General features: G+C 33.1%; 1 protein-coding gene across 1 annotated transcript in view; it reads left to right on the top strand.

The window, feature by feature from the left end:
* The first annotated feature begins 3,701 nt into the window (after nt 1-3,701).
* The window catches only part of SelT (selenoprotein T), a 56,135-nt gene continuing 41,941 nt past the window's right edge, over nt 3,702-17,895 (top strand). Inside the window, exon 1 of the mRNA XM_090413781.1 lies at nt 3,702-3,890. The gene's annotated coding sequence lies outside the window, so the exon portion shown is untranslated. The remainder of the gene's footprint in view (nt 3,891-17,895) is intronic.

Consider the following 17,895-nt stretch of genomic DNA (forward strand, 5'->3'; position numbering starts at 1 on the left):
CGCTTTTAAAACTTGTGTCTATTACTACTGATGGTGCTCCTGCAATGATAGGTAATAAATCAGGCTTCATTTCATTATTTAAAAACAATGACAAATATCCATTTTTTTTACGTAGCACTGTAGTATTCACCAACAAGTACTGTGTAGTAAAAGATTAAACATAAAATATGTTTTGGATATGACATTTAAAATTGTAAATTCTTTTTGAAGAAAAGCCCTGCAACCGAGGTTATTTAAATTATAGCTAGATGATGATAAGTAACATTATTGTTGTACAATAATGTTCGCCGGCTCAGCAGAAGTCAAATTTTAAAAAGATTTCTTGTATTACTTAACGATATAAAATTTTTCTTGATGAAAAAGGAGATATTTATCCACAATTGAGTGATAAAAGATGATTGTTACACTTTTCATTTTAAGTAGATTTCTGTACGACATTAAGCAATTTAAATTTAGGTTACAAGGTAGAGATAAAAATTTAATTAACATGTTAAGTTCAATAAAAACTTTCCAAAAATACTTACTTTTATTAAAGAAAAATATAAATGAACGCGAATTTAGACATTTCCCATATTTATTAAAATTTTTTGAACAAAATCAAGAAATGCTTCGCTATGATTTAAAAGAATTTATTCGTGAAATAGAATTGGTTGAGGAAAAAATAAATTCAAGATTTAAAGATTTTAATAAAACAGAAATGACTGTATCTTTTATCAATAATCCATTTCAAGAAAACTTGAACATCACAGAAATTTCAAATAAAATTAGTGGGCTGTTTGATATAAACCAAGCTGAAGTAGAACTTTAGATAATAAACATTCAGAATAATTTACATTTAAAATCAATAAACATGAAGTTATTTGGAAGTATGCACATGAAAAATTCCCAATATTAACTGATATTGCGCGAAAAATTCTGTTGTGTTTCGGATCGATATACTTGTCAAAATCCCCTTTTTCAAAGATGGCTGTTATAAAAAATCAATTAAGAAACCAAATTACAAATGATCATTTGGATGATTGTCTGCGATTGGCCACTTCTTCATATCAACTTGACTATGAAAATATTGCGAGGTCCAAACAATGCCAAATTTCACATTAACTTTTTTTTTTTAATCAACCAGCATTTCTTGTAACTTGTGAGTTTGTAATCAATCTACTGTTTTTTTATAACTTTGGTTTTCCAGAATAGTGAAATAAATATTTTATTTCTATATATATATATTGTTGTTGTATTAGAATAATTAAGTGATAAATAAATTTTTAAATACACAAATAAAGTTTTTAGTTGGGTATTTTTTTTAGTTATTTATTTGTGCGTAATCAGATATCAGGTTGGGGGAATGTGATCTATATAAGAGAGTTGATCGCCGAATAACTTTTTATAGAAAAGTAGCTCGCGTAGTAAAAAAGGTTGAACACCACTGCTATAGACTGTCTAAAGAGGACATGGAATTGTAACTTCCTCTTCATTGCTACTGAGGGCAATCACCTATAGCTTTCAGTCAAAGCACTGAAGAATTAACCAGCATCTATCTGCCGCTGTCATCTCTTACTGAAGTGGCAAGGTTTTTTCTCCTGGACACTCGAGGTTCTTCATCCTACAAAGATCAAACCGGCCATTAGAACACATGTGATTAACATACATAATAAACTGGCCTCATAGCCTGAGTTTCTTCGGGCGTAAATCTAAACAAACCAATTCATACCTATCTGTCACTCTGAGAGCATAAATAATGATAAACGTGGACTGTTACTTGTTCTGATTCCATTATAACAGAACACATGCAGCTCTGACCCATTATCATAAGAGTGGAGCCAAGCTAGTAACATCATCTATTGGAGAAACACAATATTGAAGAAGATAATGTGTTTCTGATGCTGCTAAAGAACAACCCAGAAATGTATTATATCTTTTGCCACACACTCAAAAGTACGAGGATGGTCTGAAAAGTTCTCGGCCTAACAATGAAAAAACGAATTTATAATTTCAAAATTATTTTTTGTTTTTCAATATAATCTCCCTTAAGTCTAATACATTTATTCCAGAGATTCTCCAGTACCATTATCCCATCCCTGTAATGGTTCTCATTAAGATCTGCAAGATATCCCTCTACAGCTGCACTCACCTCTTGATTCGAAGATAACACTTACCAGTGAAGAAGTTTTTAGTTCTGGGAAGAGATAGAAGTCAGCGGGACCATATCTGGTGAATAGGGTGGATGTTCCAACAATTCATAATGCAGATCCCTTTATTTTCCTATTACCAAAACACTTTTGTGGGCAGGTGCACCTGATGAAAGATAATTTTTTTCTTCTGCAAACTGAATCTTTTTTCATGACTTTTTTCGTTTAGTCTGGTTAAAAGATTGGAATAATATTCCCCAGTTATTGTTTTACCCTTTTCACGATAATTAATAAACAAAATGCCTTTAGCATCCAAAAACACCGATGCCATGACCGTACTGCTGATGGAACCGACTTTGTTTTCTTTGGGCTGAACAACCAGCTTGTCCACTGTTTTGACTGCTGTTTGGATTCTGATGTGTAATGGTCCAAGTCTCATTCATAGTAATAAATCGACGCACAAAATCAGTTTTATTCTTGGTAAAATGCTCCAAGCACTGTTCAGAGATTTTCATGCGAGTGCGTTTTTGAACTGCTATGAGCAAGTTCGGCACTCATCTTGCTCAAATCTTTTTGAATTGCAATTCTTCAATCAAAATATATCCTACACTGTCTTTTGAAATGCCTATAGTCTCAACAATTTCACGCACTTTGACTCGCTGGTCATCCAATCAGGGCCGACCTTCTCTATAAAGTGACCCAGGTGCAAGAAACCTTTTGGGGCCCTAAAATATTTTTCAAAGGTAAAAATTAAAGGATTAAATAAACGTATTGTAAAACCTCTTACCTGCAAGTGATTTTGACAGAAAAAAAAACATTCGAAATATAATACGTTTCCGCAAATGTGTACCGACTGTGCCCACTCGATCGTGGGCCGGGTGCATTGCATCCACCGCACCCCCGAGATGGTCGGCCCTGCATCTAATATCATATCGTGTATTTGATCAATGAATTCTGGTGTTGTTACACTTTTTGGACGTCCTTCACGTGGATCATCTTCCAGGCTGGTACGGCCACGTTTAAACTCTGCAGCCCATTTCTTAATTGTCGAAAACGAAGGAGAAGAGAGCCCATAAACTTTTATGCACTTCGAATGAATTTCTTTTGGCTTTAAACCTTCTTTTACAAAGAATTTTATAACCACACAATACTCAATTTTATCCATTTCAAGGGATACAGGCAACACTCTTGCTTCAGACAGCTGTATAAAAAAAACTACTTGATGGAATGACTTGTAATTTCACATTGATGCTTATGGCAGATGTAGCAACTTTGAAAAAAATCTTGCCGATAGTGTTGCCGTCTATATTTGCGGCCGAGAATTTTTCAGACCACCCTCGTATATCCTTTCTCTCTAACTTCTTATTTGTATCTTTTCTGATTTATATTGTTATATGTTTTCTCTTTAATATATATTTTAAAAGTTAAATAATTTCTTTAGGTTACTCGCATTATTTTTACCAAGCTGGTTAAAAAAAATCCGTTCAGAGATTTTTTCTACCTATTATTATTATTATTATTTTTTTTTTTTTCAATGAATGAATAATATTACATCGAGTTATTTTGGACGGTGTCTGAAACATAAGTGAGTGTCATGGCTGACACGGCGAAGTATGTGTATTGTGGTTTGTTTTTATTATTTTTGGTGCTAACAGCGAAGGAATTCTTTCAGAGTTCAGATAGTGAAGCTGTACACACAAAGGAGATTCCAAAAACTAAATTTAAACATACCTTTGCTGGACCTACCCTTAAGTTTTTGTATTGGTAAGTATACAATTCAAACGTGTAAATTCATACTTTTATTTATTAGGTGATAATTTAACTGCACTGCTGCAGTAGTTTATAGGTTGTTGAATGATTATTCGAAAATATATTTCCGGATAAATTGAGGGATGATATGTTGTTTACCGATTGTTCTTTGAACATAAATAGCAATTTTTAAATGTACAAAAGGTAATTTTATTTTATTATTACTAGACAACTTCATGAAGTCCTAGGATCAGGGCCATCGTAACCCACTAAACAATTACGTCAATGCCTAGGAGGGGAAAGTTGGAACGCAACATAAACTGGCACATTTGTATCTCAACTATAAAAACGCCATTCTTGTTTTACACATGTAATTTTACACATTTTCTTAAATTTCGGAGCAACAAAATAGTGCTTGCTTATGGGCAGCAGATACCCTAGTTACGATTCTGCCTAGAATTCATCATGGAAGGCCATTTAATCATCTGAAGATCTTTCTGATTGCTTTTTCCTGTTTTGTGGATGTAAAATTCTGCTTCCTCCTTGTGAGACCACTTAACTTTTTAAAAGCCCTTATAAAAGTTCTTGGATTTATTACTTGGATCTCAGTTCAGGTATCGCTAATTACTCAAATTTTGACTTTTATTTGTTTTGAAACTGATACATCGTAGGTTTTACCTTAAATGGCGCAGTAATATAACTTAGAAGATGCAAACAAATGTTTTGTGAACATTTTGTTTGCATCCCTGACGGAGATTTTGCTTTCTTTTTTTGCTTATGCATATTTTTTATGCATCTTCCTCCTGAATAGTTTTAACCCTATATATATATATATATATATATATATATATATATATATATTACATAATCCATAAGTCTTCTCTAGTGACCAAATATGGAATTTTTTCAAGCCACTTCAGATCTTCAGTAAGCAGCAAGCTTAGTGAAAGCTTGAAATGGCTTGAAAAAGTGGTCCCTAGAGCAGAGTTTACAGACCAGGTAAGAAATGAATAAAAATATGAAAAAATACAAAAAGTAATAAATATAGAAAAAAAAATCCTTTGCCCACTCATGGTACTAATGTACTTTAGGTTACAAACTTGTATGAGTATAGGTCATATAAAAAAAATCAAGAAGCAGTGACTTACCATGGTGACTTGGGAAATTTTATTGCTTCTGTTCCCTAGCCATCATGGTAATATATTTCTAATAAAGAAATATATACTGGTTTCAGTCATTTTTGCTTGGCACAGTTTGTAAAAATTATGAAAGAATAGTGGGCTCTGTGAAAGAAAGTAATGTGCTCAAAAGATTAAGACTGACTGTGCATGAGTTAATCACATAGATACAACTGTTGATATCTATTCAGACAGTACTTTTAAATGCCTGCGAGTATATGCACAATGCATTCACATCCATAAATGAAAGAGTTGTATGAATGGACAACTATCATATTTTAAGTGAAAGAGAATAAGATAAAATTTTAAAAATAGTAATTTAAAAGTGAAAGCAAGATAACTTGGGACAAGACCGACAGATAGCTAATAAGGAATGCAGAGAATCAGCTGGGACTTCTGACTCAGTGTTCATCACCTCCTCATGATGAGGCCTGTTACTAGGTGTATATCTATTGAGATGCTAAATAAATGAGGACAGATGTAACTTGGAACTTAGCTGACCAAACTGTATTATAGTGGGTGAAACTACATATACAGGCAAACCACAGTCATATAGTGAATCACTACTTTTTTTGTTTGCTTGTTCACTTGTAGATGCATGTAATGTAATGGTTTAATAATATTTTTAAGCAGTCATATATGTGCATAATTTACATGAATAAAGCATTAATTTATGTCAGTTACACAAACAAAAAATTTTGAATAAATGCAAAAAACTTTCACAAATTTAAAAGTTATTCTAAATAGCTTGGCTTAGGAAACAGGCTGACCAGTTTGGTCATCAGTCTATACCATTAAAAGATTTGCATTTCAGCAGAGCTTGTCACATTTACAGATAACTGTAATATTAACATGCAGCACTTTTCACTTGATCTTTGTTTTAAACAATTGTTACAATAGGGGTGAGGTAAGTTTAGCTTGCAGCCTATCTCAGTTCAATACACCATATCACTAAATTTAATATTTTACTATGTGATGCAACAGGTTTATACATCTTTTCAGTGGAAGAAACAGCACCTTACTTTGAATTTTATATGCCATTATTAACAATAATAAAATAAAATGATAGTTATAAACAGTTCATAATTCACACCAAAACACAGAAAGATGTGGTGAGCAATAATGTCATAAACAAACAGTTCATGAATATTGTGTATCGGTTGATCATGGGAGTGTCATGTCAATAAAACCGTCATATGAACAAATTCAGCATCATATAAATGAGCAACGGTCTAATTGAAAAGTATCGCATGAGTGAATGAAGCATCCCATAAATGGGCATAGGCATCATGAGAGTGGATCACTGTAAAGCAAAGCATCATAAGTCAGAGTAGTACTGTATCACATTAAGGTGGTACATGTAGATTATGTTGTACCATATTAAGGTAGTATAACATAATCAGATACAGTATTATATCAGCTGGAGCACTGCCCACATATACAAGATTTCCTCAATGTTTCTATCAAGGAATGAAGATGAACACTGAAAAGTCAGATATTAGAACATCAACCTAAACAAATCTCAATGCCATCGACATTAGAGGCATTAATGAAGAATAAGTGGAAGTAGCAAAGAAATACAAAGTATATTATTGATATTATGAAGATCAAAAAACAAGAACTGCTCTAATCAGGAGGATTTGTTCAAGCATGAAGAATGAGGAACTGAAATAAATATCAAAACAAAAGGTTAGATAGGGCTAAACGGCATCGCCTACTTTCTATATGGGAATAAAAAAGCGTTAGTTGATTTTTTTTTTTTTTTTTTTAAGTAACCAAGATTATTATTATGTTACACCTCTGAGGAGTCTAAGGACACATTTTTGGAGAGAGCTTGCTACACCACACACACACACACACACAGCCTACCCTTTATGCTATTTTCCACATCAGAAGAATAATTGGTTATCACATGACTCATCCTTGGAGGGAGAGGATCAAAACTTTGTTGTTGTGTATACTAGTTGTGCAATAACACGAATAATGATTTGTTTGACTATATAAATTTGTTCTCCAAACAAAATATTTAGAAATAGAAGTGGATTTTATATGCTACAAGTTTCAAATTGATGTACTATAATATATAAAAGAGCATAGTAATTAGGCAATCTAAAAAACATTTGGCCAACCTCCTGGGAAAGTGAGACATGAATTGAGCTAGCAAAAGGAAAAAAAATTGTGAACCAGATAACAGGCTAGCAAAATTTTGGTGTTCACAAAAAATATTTTTTTAAGCGAGAATGTAGGTGGTGACACTGATCTGAGGCCACTGATTTTGCTGGAACATCTCTTGGTATCACTCCAGAATTACTCTAGGATGAAAATATAAGATACCTGTACCAGAAAATATTGTTAGATAAATTGGAAACATTATAAGACAAAAACAACCAACCAATAGAAGAAAAATTGACAGCATTTAAAGACATTGTACATGAAGCAACAAAAGAAACATTATGAGAATTAGCACGAAAACTAATCAAAGATGGACACAGTTGGTTTAAAGAAGAGGTAAAAAGTTTAGTAAAAGGAAAGAAAATTATATTTCACAGATATCTACAAAACAAATGAAATCCCTCATTTTATGCTGAATATAAACTTATATGAAATAAAGTAAGTAGATAAGGAAAACCAACCAGGAATATTGGAATAACTATGCCAAAGAATTAGAACATGATTTTTATGACACTCAAAGAAAAATCTGAAGAATAATAAAAACTCAGAAGAAAGAACTAAATGAAAGTAGGAAGCTATGAAATATTTAGTTGGATGAATGGAATTTGAAATAACATATTGAACAAACTCTTAAAGAATTTAAATCAGAATTAGCTGGAATAGATAAGATACAGAATGAACTGTTAAAATATGGAAGGAAAGAGTTAGCAAAAGAACTATGTCATATTTTAAATACAGTATTTAAAGAAAGAAAAATACCAAATGACTGGTAAAGAGCTTAACAATACCAGTCTTTAATAAAGAAGGCAGTACAAATCCAGAGAACTGCAGAGGAATAAATAATTTTACTGAATTATTAGATGAGCAATAATAAATTTAGTTTAATCCTTTATCCAAGTGTGTGCAAACAAGGTTTGCACCTGAAAGTATCTTCAGGACTGGGGTAAAGTGGTACAACACCAGGCAACTCCTTTTAAAGGTGGAGCAAGCTACTAACACTCCTATCTCAGTATTATGCATTAAGGGAAGGACCACTACCCAGACTAGTTTCAACCTTTATTGGGGTCTCTTCAGTGGGAGCCAGGCCCAAGTGGAGATGCCAAGCAGAAGCATTAGCAAGGTCATCTCCTCCTATAGGAGCTGCCAAACGGTGTGCCACCTTTTTATTAAATTACTGTGGATTTAGAGAAAGATGTTGAAAGTTTATTTTTTACTTGGTCAGACTATAATAAATTTAGTTTAATCCTTTATCTAAGTGTGTGCAAACAAGGTTTGCGCCTGAAAGTATCTTCAGGACTGGGGTAAAGTGGTACAACACTGGGCAACTTCTTGCAAAGGTGGAGCAAGCTACTAACACTCCTATCTCAGTATCTCCCACAATGCAAAACACATCTCCTTGCGGATATGTATAATGTTATGAATTAAGGGAAAGACCACTACCCAGACTAGTTTCAACCTTTATTGAGGTCTCTTCAGTGGGAGCCAGGCCCAAGTGGAGATACCTTGCTAATGCTTCTGCCTGGTATCTCCACTTGGGCCTGGCTCCAACTGAAGAGACCTCAATAAAGGTTGAAACTAGTCTGGGTAGTGGTCCTTCCCTTAATGCATGACATTATACATATCTGCAGGGAGATGTGTTTTGCATTATGGGAGATACTGAGATAGGAGTGTTAGTAGCTTGCTCCACCTTTGCAAGGAGTTGTCCGGTGTTGTACCACTTTACCCCAGTCCTGAAGATACTTTCAGGTGCAAACCTTGTGTGCACACACTTGGATAAAGGATTAAACTAAATTTATTATAGTCTGACCAAGTGAAAAATAAACTTTCAATATCAGATGAGCAATAAGGATTTAAGAAAAAGAGATCAACAATAGATGCTTTAACATCCTGTGCCTATTAAAGCAAATAATAGAGAAATCAAGTGAATACAAAAAAAAAAAAAAAATCCTCTTTACGTGTGCTTTATTGATTTAACAAAAGTGTTTGATTGAATATAGCTGAAAGATATAATAACCACATTAAAAAAAATGAGAAAAATACCAAAACAAATTTAAAACTAATTAAGAATAGATATATCAGATAACAGGTCTATAATAAATACAGAGCAAGAATAAACTGAATTAAAATAACAGGAATTAGACAAAGTGACTCATAAGTCTCACTTCATTTAGTCATGGATGAAATAAGAAACAAAGTAAAGAAAATGTTAAAAGCGCCTCCATAGCACAATCAGAAGAGCAATGGTGTGTTGCACTCTTCGATTGGAAAAGGCCTAAGCTTGATTCTTGTCATGATGTGAGGAATCTTTATATGGATTTTCCAAATTGAAGGCGAGTTAGCCAAACTCATATGGAGATAGCAGGATTTTTTCTCCTGGAAACTCAGGTTTTTTATCTTGCAAACAGACAAATCGGTTCTTCAGAACTTTAGAGGTTCGATGTAGTAGTGGAGATGGAGAGTTGTGGTGTGGGTGTCCTCCCTCGCTAAGTCTTCGGACTCCTTGGAGGTGTCACGGGATAATAATAATAAAATAGAAAAATGTGGAATACAACTTAAAAATGAAAAACTAAGAGTAATTGGATATGCTGATGATATAATATTACTAGCATAAAGGAAAAATATAAAGATATCAACAGAAGATACTAAAACAATGATAGTTGCCAAGGAACCTATAAGATGTCATTAGAAATTAAAGGGAGAAGAATAATTGAACAAGTTAGTAGAATTAAATATTTAGGAATAGCAATAAACAGTTATGGTCACACAAAATGAAGTATAAGAGCAAGGAACAGTTTGTGCATATTTTTTTTTCATTATGATACCCATATTTTTCTTGTTCAAAAGTTTCTGACTTTCAAATCACCTGTGTATTCTTCTGTCCTGAATCAGCAATGATAATAATAATATGGTCAATAAGACTTTTCTGTTTTCTTCTGTCTTCTCACTATGCGAATTTGTATACTTCAGAGCAGCATGTTGTAACATGTAATGACTAGTTCATAGCTTGAAGTAATCCAGCAGGTACTTACAATTATTATTAGCTTTACTCTTTTCTTCCGATTTTTTCGAAACATTTCTATGTCTGGTATTCATTTCCTATTCAGCTGTGTAGATCTTCATCAGGCCTTTTTTTTTTTTTTTTTTTTTTTCTGTAGGTCAGCTGCTTTCTCTAATGACTCAAAACTTCTCCAGTATCTTGAAATTTGTCCATATAAATCTATACACAGAATTGCTTACCATTTTATACATTTCATTAACCCTCTCATGCATAAGGGCCTCATATGAGGACACATAAAAATGATGTCCTCAGATGATGACATCTTTAACATATACAGGGCACAAATTTAGCAAAATTAATGAATTCATGGTAATACTGCAAGATTAATGGTACTGTATCATCATTATAATTTTTTATAAATGAATATAAAAATTCATGCATGAGAGGGTTAAATTAAACTTGCCAAGAAATTTTATTCTTGTTTAATCCTTCATCCAAGTGTAAGTAAACAAGGTTTGTGCATAAAGTATCTTTACAACTAGGCTACGGCTACTTGTTTATGGAGGCTGACTTCATATCAGTTGCCTTTGTATTCCATATTGCCAAGCACGCAGTCTTTGGAATTTGTAAAATGCTATACATTATTCAAAAATTCACTATCCAAACTGGTGTTGACCTTTATGGGGGGTCTTATCAGTTGGAGCCAGATCCAGAAGAGATACTAAGGTTGAATTAATGTAGAAGTCATATGTTTCTCTGTGTTGTGAAGATGCTTCATGCACAATCTTTTGCCCTTGGATAAAGGATTAAACAAGAATATAATTTCTTAGCAAGTTTAATTTGTAACCAAGTGAAACAACTTTCTGCAAATAAACTTCATGTTTAGTTGAATACTATAGCTACTTCCTTTTTTATGATTGCTGTTTCTCAGATGTGGCATTGTAGTCATTATTTAGCAGTATATTTAGCTTTGGTTAATCACTGTTCTTATTGCATTTAGAGGATGATAAAGCCAGAATATCATAATTTACTATAAGTGAAAATTCTACAAATGTAATTCTACTACTCTATAATATTTTATCATTATCTTTAACTAATGTTAGTGAAATAAGCCTTTGTTCTGTTATAACTTGACCCTATATGCCAGTCAAAACTCATAGAAAAATGAAAAGGCCTTTGCTCCCTGCTGCTTTATCTTAGGGGTACATGTGTTTGCTGTTTAAGAGTATAGATTAAGGCTGATAGGAGAGCAGGTGATAGGAGCTAAAGACTAAAGTCAGTTCTTAGCAGGATCCATTTTTGGTTACAATCTTCAATCTATGTAGAAAAAAGTCTAATTCAATCATTATAATACTTCGATTTCGAGTGCATGCATGGTGAACTTGAATCAGCCTTACTTTTCTCTTTGTATTCAGCAGCTTTGTTTAAAATTTCTCTTATAGTTGATTCACCCATTTTTGTGTTCTTGTCTTATTTTTGCTCTGGAACTTTGGTTACTTTAGTTCATTTTTGGTTACAATCTTCAATCTATGTAGAAAAAAGTCTAATTCAATCATTATAATACTTCGATTTCGAGTGCATGCATGGTGAACTTGAATCAGCCTTACTTTTCTCTTTGTATTCAGCAGCTTTGTTTAAAATTTCTCTTATAGTTGATTCACCCATTTTTGTGTTCTTGTCTTATTTTTGCTCTGGAACTCGCCTTGTTCACTTTCTTTATGATTTCAAGTTTTTCTTCCAATGAGATTACTCTTCGAATCATTTTCACACTTTCACTTTTTTGCTCACTAATTCTTTTACTCATGATGAAAGGTTGGGAAAATACTTTAAAATAATAAAAAAAAATGTAAAGAAAATAATTGCAAAGGAGGTACGAGATATGAACAGGAAAATGCTATGTAATTAGCAGACGACATAAATTTTGACGGTAAAAATTTGGAACATAGAGTACATGGTAGTATGCCATTAAAAATAACTTTGTAAAATGTTTCAAGTCAGTAACTAAATTATTTCATTCTGGTGAGTGATGTTTTAAAATTTTAGCCATAAAAAATGTATAGATAGAAAATTTTTAAAATCTAACATTTATTTTTAAGATGTATATAGGCGCACTAATCGAATTTTAGAGGCGTACTAATCTAATTTCGGTATCGAAATTCACTAATCACACTAATCGAGGGATTACTGTATATATATATATATCAGTGGCGTCGTGTGCTCATTTCGGTTGGGTGTACTGTCATGTGGATTATGCAACCCGCGCTACAAATTTCACGTTAATTTGACCGTATGCATGGGCGTGCACTGAAAATTTTTCACGGCAGAGAAGCTTGGAGACAAATAATTACATCAATAAACGTCTTTTAGCTTTATTTTTATGTAATTGTTTGTTCATGTAAACTATAAATACATTGTGGTCATTTGGCATTGATTTTAATGATCTCTAATTCTTGGGAGAAAAAAAGGTATTCAGAATTAATAGATTTAAGCACAATTTCATATATAAAAAAAATTGACTGGCATATTTTATTCAAAAGCAACTAACTAATTAATTCTAAATTAAATTATTTCAGTTTAAAAGCCAAAAAAAATCATAAATCTAACAGAAAAATAATATTAAATTACATTAATTACACTTACCTTTTAAAAATGTATTTTTTTTTTTGTTTAAATTTGTTTCACTATATTACAATTCACGCTTCACTCTGTAACGCACACACAGGGCAAACTAACCAGTCATTCTCCGCAAATCAGAAAAAGATGAACCAAAAAGAGGAACATTTGTTTTATTGCTGCAATAAAACAAAACAAAACATCTTGCAGACTACTCAAAGAAGAAGAAACAGGCATAGCTCATCAGCACTCATCTTAATTGGTCCAATGCAATTAATTGCAGGATAACTTTGAATATTTCTGCGTAGAGTGGGGGAACAATCTGTTTTAGGATTTATTAGAAAACAAAAATGAAGGAGAATGCTATATTTGATTGGTATACAGGGTGTTCAGGATAAATTTGACATATTTATAATTAATTATATTTTTCCGTAAGTTACATGTATTAACACACACTTCTCTTCATTTAAAAGTTTGGACCCTTCTTCATTCATATACAAGATGTCAGAAAGGATGGGTAGCTGGAACCCACCTGAATCATGGAAGAGAATAACTTGTATCATGATGATTCGTGCCCGCCATCAAAATAAGGATATTACGACTGCTGCCCAATGCTCCCTGAATACAGTAAAAACAATCAGGCATGAACTAGAGACTTGCAATGGTGACTACGAGGATGTAGCAAGAAGAAAGATCCCTAGCAGACGATCTGATTGCGTTCGTACAGCAGAATTCCTCGCAAATCTGCAGGAACAGGTGTTGAAGAACCCTGGCATTGGAATTCGGGCTTTGTTCGGGGAGTTGCTAACTGTAGTCAAGCCCTGGATAACAAGGGTAGCCAATGGTAGGCCGTATGTATGGCAGCAGGATTCGGCCCCTTGCCACACCTCTGGGAAAAGTCAAAAATGGTTGTCTGAAAATTTCTACGACTTCACCAGTCCAAATGTTTGGCCTCCAAACTCCCCAGACCTTAACCCCATGGATTATTTTGTATGGGGCGCAGTTGAAAAAGACACCAATCGCACTTCCAGTAATACAAAAGCCCAGTTAATGGATAAAATTAAAACAGTTTTTGCGGCCCTTCCCAGGGAGACTGTAGCATCAGCTTGTTCGAGGTTCCGAAGCAGAATTGAAGCTGTGATCGATGCTAATGGTGGTTATTTTGAGTAAATCTTGTTGATAGTATTGTAATTAACTCTGCCTGTAATGTTTTTTTGTCAATTCATTAAATTTAATAGATACAAAGAAGATTTTCTTTTTCCTTACGAAACTGTCAAATTTATCCCGAACACCCTGTATTTGAAATACTGAAAGTTGAAAATATGTGAACCATCATTTATAAGACATGTAAGAATAGGAAAAAATAAGTGTGAGTAGAAACACTTTCATTAATGGTAAAGGATAATTAATAATTATCATTTGTGATATGCGTGTTCTATAATTTGCTGGGTAGAGCGAATAGCACGATCCTATAAATTCTGAACATGAATAAGTGAATTTATGATGGCATAATTAAAAAAAAAAACTTATGAAGAGAGAGAGAGAGAGTATTGCAGGAATAAATATGGTTTAATGGAGCAGCAAATCATCTAGTAAAATTTGTTGCACATGTTATGTGTATTTCTCTATAATTCGCTGTGTTTTCCAAGAAATTTCTTTTCTTTACTAAGACTCAGTATACATAACATCCGATCATTATCCGGAATTATTAAGTAGCATTAATTAATACAAAATAAATTGCAGAATTTTATTGAGACAAGTTTGAAAATTAACATAGAATTTCATAAAAATGAACTCATAATTTGACATACACATTGTCGTATACAAATCAATATCAACCTATTATCAATTTATTAATGAGATTTTTGCTGTTGTACATTAGATCCCAAATGCTTTATATCAAGTTCATATTTTGTCACTTTTAGTAATACACATGCGGAACTAGATTCATCAGTCATTCTATTTCTTAAACTGTATTTTATAAAATTCATTTCAGAAAATAATGACTCACAAGCATATGTAGAGGAGAAAATTAATTATGACATAATCATAAAGAGTATTAATACACTTATGTATACGGTGTAGCATGTTGACAAATATAAAAGTATGCATTTAAATTAGTTATCAATCACAGGACTAATGTTACAATATTGTAGTTTTCTCAGGCCAACATCATTAAATTAACTTGTGGTAAGTTTCATTGACATCCCATTCTGATCACCAAAAATTTATAATATTATTCAGTATAAAATTATTGATTATTGTATTATTAAATTGGTGTTAATGATGTTGGCTTGAAAGAAGAAAAAAAAAAGGTAGAGAAAAATATTTATGCATTGTAACTCACCATAGAAGTCAGCAGAGCTGGAGAAGCAGCAGAAGGATTTTGACTTGTCGGCGAATGCTTCCCGTCGAATATAACTTGCCCTCACGTATAACTGGCACCCCTGATTTCACTTTACAAAAAAAGACATTAAAAGGTTTTGCATATATACCTCCCACACAAAAAACAACACGCCCTCCCCCAACAACTACTATATACTGTAGATGCAAGAAAAAAAAGTTTTATTGTATCCCTGAATAAGGTACAGAGGCTTTTGCAGTCTGTGTAATATATTTCTCAACAAATAGTGCAATTAGAGACAGCTGGAATAAAAACGGCGCTAACTAATGAATCACACGCACCCCTCTCACAGAAACTACCCTGTATAGGCAAGCTAAACCATATGTTGCACTGGAAACACAGTATCTAACTAAAATTATTGTCCAATTTTTCAATTACATGAAATAAGTGTTTATTTGACTGCATTTGAAATTCTCGATGTCATTATGACATCACAAAGGCTAACTTCAAATAAAATCTACCACGAATTGAAACATGCCATATAATGCTTGTGCGAGTTCCCCTTACAGCTCAAGCGCAAACAAGGCAATAAAAATCAACCAAGGGTTGAAACTTTGTATGAATTGAACCCGCCGGTAATGAGAAGTTCTGTCGGAACGATAAACGACACCCCGTTGTGAATGTCTTAAAACTAAGAAATATGTAGTGAATGGTGTTATGACAATGTTATGGAATTCGGTTGAAGGGAATTAGCACGTCAACTCAAAAATTATCGGTTCCATTTGTCTTTGGGTCGCGTGATCTTTTGTTAATACCGCACCAATCAAATTCATGTCTTCATAGCTGCTCTCTCCTGTAAAACAAAATGTAACTTGTATGTATTGTAACAATTAAAAAAAAGTGGAATAATTTATAAGCATATAAAAGGATATCATATGTACATCGTTGACGTGCAAGCAAAATTCTCGGGCGTGCCACAGGTTAGCCACCGCTGCTCTATAGCAGTGTTTCTCAACCTATGGTCAGCAGACCACAGGTGGTCCACAGGCAGATTTAAATTAACCAAATAAATCTATATATTTTAATTTTCCAAACAAAACAAATTAAAATTGAATAAGTAAGTAAAAATCATTGAAATAAAATGAATACTTAAAAAAATAAAAATAGCTGCAGAATGTTCATTCCATGAACATTCTGCCACTATTTTAATTTGTAGCAGCAGAATGATGAGTAATAAAAGAGGGGTGAAATGAACAACAATATGGTTTTATTGCTTTCACCCTCCCTTGCTGTTTTGTCAGATTTGAAGTGAACACTGTTATCCACATGACCATATTTCAATCAATTGCTTGTTGTTTATTGATTTTTATTGTTGAAGGTTTTCCTCCTTCAACCAAGGCTCGATATATCTTCAGAAGTGCTTTGAAACAAGTTAAGGGATCTTATAAACACAACTGGGATTTTATAGCTCATGGCAAGTGGGTAGAACTCATGGCCATCTCTGGAAACCGAGTGAAGGAGTTAGGAAACATGAGAGGTCCAGGTTCTCATTGTATAGAGTAGACCAGCACTTCCCAAACTGTGGGCCGCGGTCCCCTTGGGAGCCATATGTTTTGTTGAGGGGGGGGGGGGCTGTGTAATAATGAAAACAAATTTAAAATCTTTTAAGACTGTGTAGTTTTTTTTTTATCTTTTATCTTAAAAGAAACTTATTTAATTATTATTTATTTTTTGTTATTTTTTATATTTAATGGAAAAAAAATCACACATTGGTGTGGGTTCACAAATTTTGCTTCCTGCATATTTTGGCGTTTAATGAATATTAGTAAATATATGCTTATTCATATAAGTTTCATTTCAAAGCAGAAATCTAAGAATTGCACTTTCAAATATTTCACCTGATATTGGTGTAGCAGTATTGAAACACATCCATCACATTAAATTGTTATTAAACTTCTTGTATGTTTTTAATTCTTTCTTTATTACTAATCATTTTATGTTTCATGTGCTTATACTGCAAATGTACAATAACAATATATCTATCTATATAAAAATATGAGATAATGTGCCATGTCAAATGTGTATGTAAGATGCTAAAAATGTAATATTTGCATTTAATTTTTGCAGTACTCGCTGTGTATGTTTTGTGTTGAATATAAATACAATAAATATCATAATAATATATGTCTATATATTATGATTTTTTTCAAGGTGGGCTGTGAAATATTTTAATTTTTCCAAAGGGGGCCCTGACATCCAGAAGTTTGGGAAGCACTGGAATAGACTACCAGTGAATATTGCGAGTGCATCTTCGGTGAATGCTTTCAGTAATATGATAGGTATTTGTGATCACATGATCTAGATGGGGGTAGATCCATATGAACCGTCATATGATCTAAAAGAGATCTTTCTTAAATGATACTTTCAAGCCTCGATGGTATCTAAAGACTGCAGAAGGTTAAACCCTCATAGGCCTCCCAATAACTCATATCTTGCCTTCAAGACATTCTTTCATTGTTGAAGAACTCATCAATTCTGTCAATGCATTCCTTTTATTTGCCACTCATGCAAAAAAAATCTTTTCACCTTTGTACAGTTTCTAGCTATGATCTCTCATTTTCCCATTACCCAGGCAATAATTCCCTTGTATGGATCTGATAGTTTCCTCTCACCAAATTGTCTCAATCAGATCGTGCCTCTCTTTTCTCTTCTATG

This window comes from Typopeltis vanoorti, chromosome 24 (genome assembly GCF_054136105.1).
Source record: "Typopeltis vanoorti isolate ZY-2024b chromosome 24, IOZ_Tvanoo_1.0, whole genome shotgun sequence".
In the NCBI taxonomy this organism is placed as follows: domain Eukaryota; kingdom Metazoa; phylum Arthropoda; class Arachnida; order Uropygi; family Thelyphonidae; genus Typopeltis; species Typopeltis vanoorti.